We start from the raw sequence: 11,599 nt of genomic DNA, 5'->3' as shown, positions 1-11,599 counted from the left end.
TTTGCAATTTTCATTTTGTCAGGGAATTTGCCGGTTAGAAATGATACGTTACTGATATATGTAAGAGGTTCTGAAATGTCTTCTATAACCTTTTTTATCGTTACCACATCTATTCCATGACAGTCGGTTGAGGTCTTAGATTTACAATTGTTTACAATTTTGATTACTTCTTCTTTTGTCACCTTCTTAAAAAAACATGGAATTGGGATGTCTGTCCCTGAGCTCACTCAAGTTCTCAACTGACCCATCATCTGTATTGGAATTCTTTGTTCCAGATTTTTTCCGATATTAACAAAGTAGTCATTTTTTGCATTTCCATCTAGAAAGTACCGGAAAGTTCTCGCCCGGAAGAGGGTGGAGTGCCATCTCCGGGTTGTGGAGGAGACCCTGCCCCAAGTGGAGGAGTTCAAGTACCTAGGAGTCTTGTCCACGAGTGAGGGAAAAGTGGCTTGTGAGATCGACAGGCGGATCGGTGCGGTGTCTTCAGTAATGGGGACGCTGGATTGATCCGTTGTGGTGCGGAAGGAGCTGAACCTATGGTCATGAGCTTTGGGCTATGACCGAAAGGACAAAATCTTGGGTACAAGCAGCCGAAATGAGATTCCTCCGCCGGGTGACGGGGGTCTCCCTTAGAGATAGGGTGAGAAACTCTGCCATCCCAGGGAAGCTCAAAGTAAAGCCGCTGCTCCTCCACATCGATAGGAGCCAGATGAGGTGGTTCGGGCATCTGGGCAGGATTCCACCCGAACGCCTCCCTTTGGAGGTGTTTAGGGCACGTCCAACCAGTAGGAGGCCACGGGGAAGACCCAGGACACGTTGGGAAGACTATGTCTCCCGGCTCACCTGGGAACGCCTCGGGAAGAGCTGGACCAAGTGGCTGGGGAGAGGGAAGACTAGGCTTCCCTACTTAGGCTGCTGCCTCCGCGACCCGACCTCGGGTAAGCGGAAGAAGATGGATGGATTGCATCTTATTTTGATACACAATATAAGATACTGACTGCATCTTATTTTGATACACAATATGAGATTATTGACTGCATCTTATTTTGATACACAATATAAGAGTATTGATTGTATCTTATTTTGTAACAACATAAGATTATTGACTGCATCTTATTTCGATACACAATATAAGATTATTTATTGTATCTTATTTTGTAACAACAAACGAATGTTGACTGTATCTTATTTTGATACACAATATAAGATTATTTATTGTATCTTATTTTGTAACAACAAACGAATGTTGACTGCATCTTATTTTGATACACAATATAAAACTATTGACTATTTTATTTTGATACACAATATAAGATTATTGACTGCATCTTATTTTGATACACAATATAAAATTATAGAATGCATTCTATCCTGATACACACTATGAGACCTGCCCCAGGTCTTGCATGGTTCATGCATCATGAAGTGGTTTGTAGGAGCACTCAGCAGTTCAGTTCTATGTTATCGCTGCAACACCAGCAGGCGCCACAAAGAAAGGACAAATATGGGAAAGGTTCCTGATAAATACCCAGTTTGTGTTTTGATCTTTTGTCTTATTTACAGGACACACAACATTAGTCTGGAGCCTTGACACACTCCTTTGTGCAACACACAATGTTCGTGTCACACTTCTTCTTCCTGCAAGTGCAAGGAACACATTTGACAGGAAGCTCCAACTTTAAAAAGCAGTCTTGATGATCATTTATTCTTTTCAGGCAACCTTCAAAGAAAGACATTTGGACGCACTTCATACGATACGAAAATCTACTCCACAATGATATCACATTGTTGGGACTCCAGCACTACCTATCAGGAAGACAAGATGGGGCCCGTTGAAGAACCCACTGTCAAAGTCTTCAAGACTCATGGAGTGAATGATTGAGCCTGGTCTGGACTATTCAGACGATGGACCAGGACTGCAAGTTCTCAGTGATCTGTGGAACATCTCTGGAAGTCTTTGCCACTGGAGTAAAAGTCTTTAAACATTCAACTTTTCTCCACAAAACTGAAAAAGTGGACAAGAAAATCAGAAATGTGAGCCCTAGAACAGGGTGTAGGAATGTGAGCACTAGAACTGGGTGTAGTAGTGTGAGCACTAGTACTGGGTGTAGTAGTGTGAGCACTAGTACTGGGTGTAGTAATGTGGGCACTAGAAAATTGATGTAGTAATGTGGGCACTAGTACTGGGTGTAGTAATGTGAGCACTAGAACTGGGTGTAGTAATGTGAGAACTGGACTCGGTGTAGTAGTGTGAGCACTAAAACTGGGTGTAGTAATGTGAGAACTGGACTGGGTGTAGTAATGTGAGCACGAGAACTGGGTGTAGTAATGGGGGCACTAGGACTGGGTGTAGTAATGTGAGCACGAGAACTTGGTGTGGTAATGTGAGCACTAGAACAGGGTGTAGTAATGTGAGAACTGGACTGGGTGTAGTAATGTGAGCACTAAAACTGGGTGTACTAATGTGGGCACAAGAACTGGGTGTAGTAATCTAAGCACTACAACTAGGTGTCGTAATGTGAGCACTAGAACTGGGTGCAGTAAAGTGGGCTCTAGGACTGGATGTAGTAACGTGAGAACTAGACCTAAATGTAGGAATGTGGGCACTAGAACTGGGTGTAGTAATGTGAGCACCAGAACTGTGTGTAGTAATGTGAGAACTAGACTGGGTGTAGTAATGTGAGAAATAGACTGGGTGTAGCAATGTGAGCACTACAACTGGGTGTAGTAATGTGAGCACTAGAACTGGGTGTAGTAATGTGAGCACTAGAACTGGGTGTAGTAATGTGAGCACAAGCAGAGCGTGTAGTAATGTGAGCACTAGAACTGGGTGTAGTATTGTGAAAACTGGACTGGGTGTAGTAATGTGAGTACTAGAATTAGGTGTAGTAATGTGAGTACCAGAAATCGGTGTTGTAATGTAAGCGCTAGAACTGGGTGTAGTAAGTGAGCACTAGAACTGGGTGTAGTAGTGTGAGAACTGGAACTATGTGTAGTGATGTGAGCACTAGAACTGGGTGTAGTAATGTGAGCACTAGAACTGGGTGTAGTAATGTGAGAACTGGACTGGGTGTAGTAATGTGAGCACTAGAACTGGGTGTAGTAATGTGAGAACTGGACTGGGTGTAGTAATGTGAGCACGAGAACGGGGTGTAGAAAGGGGGCCACTAGAACTGGGTGTAGTAATGTGAGCACAAAAACTTGGTGTAGTAATGTGAGCACTAGAACAGGGTGTAGTAATGTGAGAACTGGACTGGGTGTAGTAATGTGAGTACTAGAAATGGGTGTAGTAATGTGAGTACCAGAAATGGGTGTTGTAATGTAAGCGCTAGAACTGGGTGTAGTAAGTGAGCACTAGAACTGGGTGTAGTAATGTGAGAACTAGAACTGGGTTTATTAATGTAAGCACTACAACAGGGTGTAGTAATGTGACCACTAGTACTGGGTGTCGTAATGTGAGCACTAGAACTGTGTGTAGTGATGTGAGCACTAGAACTGGGTGTAGTAATGTGAGCACTAGAACTAGGTGTAGTACCTTGAGTACTAGTACTGGGTGTAGTAAGTGAGCACAATAACTGGGTGTAGTAATGTGAGACTTAGAACTGGGTGTAATAAGTGAGCACTAGAACTGGGTGTAGTAATGTAAGCACTACAACAAGGTGTCGTAATGTGAGCACTAGAACTGGGTGCAGTAAAGTGGGCTCTAGAACTGGATGTAGTAACGTGAGAACTAGACCTAAGTGTAGTAATGTGGGCACTAGAACTGGGTGTAGTAATGTGAGCACCGGAACCGGTTGTAGTCATGTGAGCACCAGGACTGGGTGTAGTAATGTGAGAACTAGACTGGGTGTAGTAATGTGAGCACTACAACTGGGTGTAGTAATGTGAGCACGAGAACAGGAAGTAGTAATGTGGGCACTATAAATTGATGTAGTAATGTGGGCACTAGAACTGGGTGTAGTAATGTGAGCACTAGGACTGGGTGTAGTAATGTGAGAACTGGACTGGGTGTAGTAATGTGAGCACTAGAACTGGGTTTAGTAATGTGAGAACTGGACTGGGTGTAGTAATGGGCGCACGAGAACTGGGTGTAGTAATGGGGGCACTAGGACTGGGTGTAGTAATGTGAGCACTAGAACAGGGTGTAGTAATGTGAGCACTAAAAATGGGTGTAGTAATGTGGGCACAAGAACTGGGTGTAGTAATGTGAGCACTACAACTAGGTGTCGTAATGTGAGCACTAGAACTGGGTGCAGTAAAGTGGGCTCTAGAACTGGATGTAGTAACATGAGAACTAGACCTAAGTGTAGTAATGTGGGCACTAGAAATGGGTGTAGTAATGTGAGCACGAGAACTGGGTGTAGTAATGTGAGCACCGGAACTGGGTGTAGTCATGTGAGCACCAGAACTGGGTGTAGTAATGTGAGAACTAGACTGGGTGTAGTAATGTGAGCACTACAACTGGGTGTAGTAATGTGAGCACGAGAACAGCGTGTAGTAATGTGAGCAATAGAACTGGGTGTAGTAATGTGAGCACGAGAACAGCGTGTAGTAATGTGAGCAATAGAACTGGGTGTAGTAATGTGAGCACAAGAACAGCGTGTAGTAATGTGAGCACTAGAACTGGGTGTAGTAATGTGAGAACTAGACTGGGTGTAGTAATGTGAGCACTACAACTGGGTGTAGTAATGTGAGCACGAGAACAGCGTGTAGTTATGTGAGCACTAGAACTGGGTGTAGTAATGTGAGCACTAGAACTGGGTGTAGTAATGTGAGCACTGGACTGGGTGTAGTAATGGGTGCACGAGAACTGGGTGTAGTAATGGGGGCACTAGGACTGGGTGTAGTAATGTGAGCACGAGAACTTGGTGTAGTAATGTGAGCACTAGAACAGGGTGTAGTAATGTGAGCACTAAAATTGGGTGTAGTAATGTGGGCACAAGAACTGGGTGTAGTAATGTGAGCACTACAACTAGGTGTCGTAATGTGAGCACTAGAACTTGGTGCAGGAAAGTGGGCTCTAGAACTGGATGTAGTAACGTGAGAACTAGACCTAAGTGTAGTAATGTGGGCACTAGAAATGGGTGTAGTAATGTGAGCACGAGAACTGGGTGTAGTAATGTGAGCACTGGAACTGGGCGTAGTCATGTGAGCACTAGAACTGGGTGTAGTAATGTTAGAACTAGGCTGGGTGTAGTAATGTGAGCACTACAACTGGGTGTAGTAATGTGAGCACCAGAACTGGGTGTTGTAATGTGAGCGCTAGGACTGGGTGTAGTAATGTGAGCACAAGACCTGGGTGTAGTAATGTGAGCACGAGAACTGAGTGTAGTAATGTGAGCACTAGAACTAGGTGTAGTAATGTGAGCCCAAGACCTGGATGTAGTAATGTGGGCATGAGAACTGGGTGTTGTAATGTGAGCCCTAGTACTGGGTTTAGTAATCTGAGCACAAGAACTGGGTGTCATAATGTGAGCACCAGGACTGGGTGTAGTAATGTGAGCACTAGAACTAGGTGTAGTATTGTGAGCACAAGAACTGGGTGTAGTAATGTGAGCACGAGAACTGGTGTGGTAATGTGAGCACTAGAACTGGGTGTAGTAACGAGAGCATTAGAACTGGATGTAGTAATGTGATAACTGAAGTGGGTGTAGTAATGTGAGCACTAGGACTGAGTGTAGTAATGCGGGCACTAGTACTCGGTTTAGTAATGTGAGCACTAGAACTGGGGGTAGTAACGAGAGCATTAGAACTGGGTGTAGTAATGTGATAACTGGACTGGGTGTAGTAATGTGAGCACTAGAACTGGGTCTAGTATTGCGGGCACTAGTACTCGGTGTAGTAATGTGAGCACTAGAACTGGGTGTAGTAACGTGAGCACTACAACTAGGTGTTGTAATGTGAGTACTGGACTGGGTGTAATAACGTGAGCACTAGTACTGGGTGTAGTAATGTGTGCACAAGCACTGGGTGTTGTAATGTGAGCACTAGAACTGGGTGTAGTAATGTGAGCACTAGAACTGGGTGTAGTAATGTGAGCACTAGAACTGGGTGTAGTAATGTGAGCATAAGAACTGGGTGTAGTAATGTGAGCACTAGTACTGGTTGTAGTAACGTGAGCACTAGAACTGGGTGTCGTAATGTGACCACTAGAACTGGGTGGGTGTAGTTAAGTGAGCACTAGAACTGGGTGTAGTAATGTGAGCACTAGAACTGGGTGTAGAATGCAACTACTTTTAATGTAGTTTTATTTAGTACTTGTCTTAATCCTTTTGTTTTTGCTGTTCACCTTTTCTTTAATAGTCTAACCAGGGACAAGGTTTGCCAATGAGCCTGTAGCTAAAAGTCAGATGTACTCTGACATCAGCTACCTATGGCTAGCAGTGTTTCATGGTACTGTTTCATTATAATGTTATAATATATATTAATATATTATTAATTATTTTATATTATTATATATTATATATTATTATTATTATTTATATATATTATATTATTTAAATATATATATATATATATATATATATACATATATATATATATATATATACATATATATATACATATATATATATATATATATATATATTAATTATAAGTCTAAGGTTGTGGTAAAAAGTTTGCACTTATTTGTCAAAGTGCTCCTGATTTGCGGTAGGTTAATGTTTAATTGTAGTCAGATAAAAGTTGCATGTTTTTCTTGCAACCACATTTTTACTCAGTGGAACCAAAAAAAAGTATATTGTGTAAAGCAGTGGTTCTCAACCTTTTTTCAGTGATGTACCCCCTGTAAACATTTTTTTTTTAATGCAAGTACCCCCTAATCAGAGCAAAAACATTTTTGGTTGAAAAAAAGAGATAAAGCAGTAAAATACAGAGCACTATGTCATCAGTTTCTGATGTATAAGATTGTATAGCAGTGCAAAAATATTGCTCATATGTAGTGGTCTTTCTTGAACTATTTGGAAAAAAATAACTAAAAATAACTAAAAACTTGTTGAAAAGTAAAAAAGTGGTTCAATTATAAATAAAGATTTCTACACATAGAAGTAATCATCAACTTAAAATGCCCTCGTTGGGGATTGTGATAGAGATCCATCTGAACTTAATTCCAAACATTTCTTCACAAAAAAAACATCTTTAACATCAATATTTATGGAACATGTCCACAAAAAATCTAGCTGTCAACACTGAATATTGTATTGTTGCAGTTCTTTTCACAGTTTATGAACTTGCATTCATATTTTGTTGAAGTATTATTCAATACATATATTTATGAAGGATTTTTGCATTGTTGCTATTTTTAGAATATTTGAAAAAAATCTCACGTACCCTTTGTCATACCTTCAAGTACCCCCAGGGGTACGCGTACCCCCATTTGAGAACCACTGATGTAAAGGAACATATAACAATTCAACATCAAAAATGAAACTAATATATGATATTAACTCATCACATGGAAGTTGCGACTTGTCCAGGGTGTACCCCGCCTCTACGCTTACGCAGGGCGCTAAAAGTCACATGTTTACCCTGACGCAGGGCGCCAAAAGTCACATGTTTACCCTGACGCAGGGCGCTAAAAATCACGTTTACATGTTTACCCTGACGCAGGGCGCTAAGTCACAGGTCTACCCTGACGCAGGGCGCTAAAAGTCACATGTTTACCCTGACGCAAGGCGCTAAAAGTCACATGTTTACCCTGACGCAGGGCGCTAAAAGTCACATGTTTACCCTGACGCAGGGCGCTAAAAGTCACATGTTTACCCTGACGCAGGGCGCTAAAAATCACGTTTACATGTTTACCCTGACGCAGGGCGCTAAGTCACAGGTCTACCCTGACGCAGGGCGCTAAAAGTCACATGTTTACCCTGACGCAAGGCGCTAAAAGTCATATGTTTACCCTGACGCAGGGCGCTAAAAGTCACATGTTTACCCTGACGCAAGGCGCTAAAAGTCACTTGTTTACCCTGACGTAGGGCGCTAAAAGTCACATGTTTACCCTGACGCAAGGCGCTAAAAGTCACATGTTTACCCTGACGCAGGGCGCTAAAAGTCACATGTTTACCCTGACGCAGGGCGCTAAAAGTCACATGTTTACCCTGACGCAGGGCGCTAAAAGTCACATGTTTACCCTGACGCAGGGCGCTAAAAGTCACATGTTTACCCTAACGCAGGGCGCTAAAAGTCAGGTTTACCCTCACGCAGGGCGCTAAAAGTCACATTTACCCTGACGTAGGGCGCTAAAAATCACGTTTACATGTTTACCCTGACGCAGGGCGCTAAGTCACATGTCTACCCTGACGCAGGGGGCTAAAAGTCACGTTTACCCTGACGCAGGGCGCCAAAAGTCACATGTTTACCCTGACGCAGGGCGCTAAAAGTCACGTTTACCCTGACGCAGGGCGCTAAAAGTCACATGTTTACCCTAACGCAGGGCGCTAAAAGTCACATGTTTACCCTAACGCAGGGCGCTAAAAGTCACGTTTACCCTCACGCAGGGCGCTAAAAGTCACATTTACCCTGACGTAAGGCGCTAAAAATCACGTTTACATGTTTACCCTGACGCAGGGCGCTAAGTCACATGTCTACCCTGACGCAGGGGGCTAAAAGTCACGTTTACCCTGACGCAGGGCGCCAAAAGTCACATGTTTACCCTGACGCAGGGCGCTAAAAGTCACGTTTACCCTGACGCAGGGCGCTAAAAGTCACGATTACCCTGACGCAGGACGCTAAAAGTCACATGTTTACCCTGATGCAGGGCGCTAAAAGTCACGATTACCCTGACGCAGGACGCTAAAAGTCACATGTTTACCCTGACGCAGGGCGCTAAAAGTCACATGTTTACCCTGACGCAGGGCGCTAAAAGTCACATGTTTACCCTGACGCAGGGCGCTAAAAGTCACATGTTTACCCTGACGCAGGGCGCTAAAAGTCACATGTTTAACCTGACGCAGGGCGCTAAAAGTCACATGTTTACCCTGACGCAGGGCGCTAAAAGTCACATGTTTACCCTAACGCAGGGCGCTAAAAGTCAGGTTTACCCTCACGCAGGGCGCTAAAAGTCACATGTTTACCCTGACGCAGGGCCCTAAAAGTCACGTTTACCCTGACGCAGGGCGCTAAAAGTCACATGTTTACCCTAACGCAGGGCGCTAAAAGTCACATGTTTACCCTAACGCAGGGCGCTAAAAGTCACGTTTACCCTCACGCAGGGCGCTAAAAGTCACATTTACCCTGACGTAGGGCGCTAAAAATCACGTTTACATGTTTACCCTGACGCAGGGCGCTAAGTCACATGTCTACCCTGACGCAGGGCGCTAAAAGTCACGTTTACCCTGACGCAGGGCGCCAAAAGTCACATGTTTACCCTGACGCAGGGCGCTAAAAGTCACGTTTACCCTGACGCAGGGCGCTAAAAGTCATATGTTTACCCTGATGCAGGGCGCTAAAAGTCACGTTTACCCTGACGCAGGGCGCTAAAAGTCACATGTTTACCCTGACGCAGGGCGCTAAAAGTCACGATTACCCTGACGCAGGACGCTAAAAGTCACATGTTTACCCTGACGCAGGGCGCTAAAAGTCACATGTTTACCCTGACGCAGGGCGCTAAAAGTCACTTGTTTACCCTGACGCAGGGCGCTAAAAGTCACATGTTTACCCTGACGCAGGGCCCTAAAAGTCACGTTTACCCTGACGCAGGGCCCTAAAAGTCACGTTTACCCTGACGCAGGGCGCTAAAAGTCACATGTTTACCCTAACGCAGGGCGCTAAAAGTCACATGTTTACCCTAACGCAGGGCGCTAAAAGTCACGTTTACCCTCACGCAGGGCGCTAAAAGTCACATTTACCCTGACGTAGGGCGCTAAAAATCACGTTTACATGTTTACCCTGACGCAGGGCGCTAAGTCACATGTTTACCCTGACGCAGGGCGCTAAAAGTCACATGTTTACCCTAACGCAGGGCGCTAAAAGTCACATGTTTACCCTAACGCAGGGCGCTAAAAGTCACGTTTACCCTCACGCAGGGCGCTAAAAGTCACATTTACCCTGACGTAGGGCGCTAAAAATCACGTTTACATGTTTACCCTGACGCAGGGCGCTAAGTCACATGTCTACCCTGACGCAGGGTGCTAAAAGTCACGTTTACCCTGACGCAGGGCGCTAAAAGTCACATGTTTACCCTGACGCAGGGCGCTAAAAGTCATATGTTTACCCTAATGCAGGGCGCTAAAAGTCACGTTTACCCTGACGCAGGGCGCTAAAAGTCACATGTTTACCCTGACGCAGGGCGCTAAAAGTCACGATTACCCTGACGCAGGACGCTAAAAGTCACATGTTTACCCTGACGCAGGGCGCTAAAAGTCACATGTTTACCCTGACGCAGGGCGCTAAAAGTCACTTGTTTACCCTGACGCAGGGCGCTAAAAGTCACATGTTTACCCTGACGCAGGGCCCTAAAAGTCACGTTTACCCTGACGCAGGGCCCTAAAAGTCACGTTTACCCTGACGCAGGGCGCTAAAAGTCACATGTTTACCCTAACGCAGGGCGCTAAAAGTCACATGTTTACCCTAACGCAGGGCGCTAAAAGTCACGTTTACCCTCACGCAGGGCGCTAAAAGTCACATTTACCCTGACGTAGGGCGCTAAAAATCACGTTTACATGTTTACCCTGACGCAGGGCGCTAAGTCACATGTTTACCCTGACGCAGGGCGCTAAAAGTCACATGTTTACCCTAACGCAGGGCGCTAAAAGTCACATGTTTACCCTAACGCAGGGCGCTAAAAGTCACGTTTACCCTCACGCAGGGCGCTAAAAGTCACATTTACCCTGACGTAGGGCGCTAAAAATCACGTTTACATGTTTACCCTGACGCAGGGCGCTAAGTCACATGTCTACCCTGACGCAGGGTGCTAAAAGTCACGTTTACCCTGACGCAGGGCGCCAAAAGTCACATGTTTACCCTGACGCAGGGCGCTAAAAGTCACGTTTACCCTGACGCAGGGCGCTAAAAGTCACATGTTTACCCTGACGCAGGGCGCAAAAAGTCATATGTTTACCCTGATGCAGGGCGCTAAAAGTCACGTTTACCCTGACGCAGGGCGCTAAAAGTCACATGTTTACCCTAACGCAGGGCGCTAAAAGTCACGTTTACCCTCACGCAGGGCGCTAAAAGTCACATTTACCCTGACGTAGGGCGCTAAAAATCACGTTTACATGTTTACCCTGACGCAGGGCGCTAAGTCACATGTTTACCCTGACGCAGGGCGCTAAAAGTCACATGTTTACCCTAACGCAGGGCGCTAAAAGTCACATGTTTACCCTAACGCAGGGCGCTAAAAGTCACGTTTACCCTCACGCAGGGCGCTAAAAGTCACATTTACCCTGACGTAGGGCGCTAAAAATCACGTTTACATGTTTACCCTGACGCAGGGCGCTAAGTCACATGTCTACCCTGACGCAGGGCGCTAAAAGTCACGTTTACCCTGACGCAGGGCGCCAAAAGTCACATGTTTACCCTGACGCAGGGCGCTAAAAGTCACGTTTACCCTGACGCAGGGCGCTAAAAGTCACGATTACCCTGACGCAGGACGCTAAAA

This window comes from Nerophis ophidion, linkage group LG02, assembly GCF_033978795.1.
Source record: "Nerophis ophidion isolate RoL-2023_Sa linkage group LG02, RoL_Noph_v1.0, whole genome shotgun sequence".
NCBI classification, from domain to species: Eukaryota; Metazoa; Chordata; class Actinopteri; order Syngnathiformes; family Syngnathidae; genus Nerophis; species Nerophis ophidion.
This window is presented reverse-complemented; position numbering follows the sequence as displayed.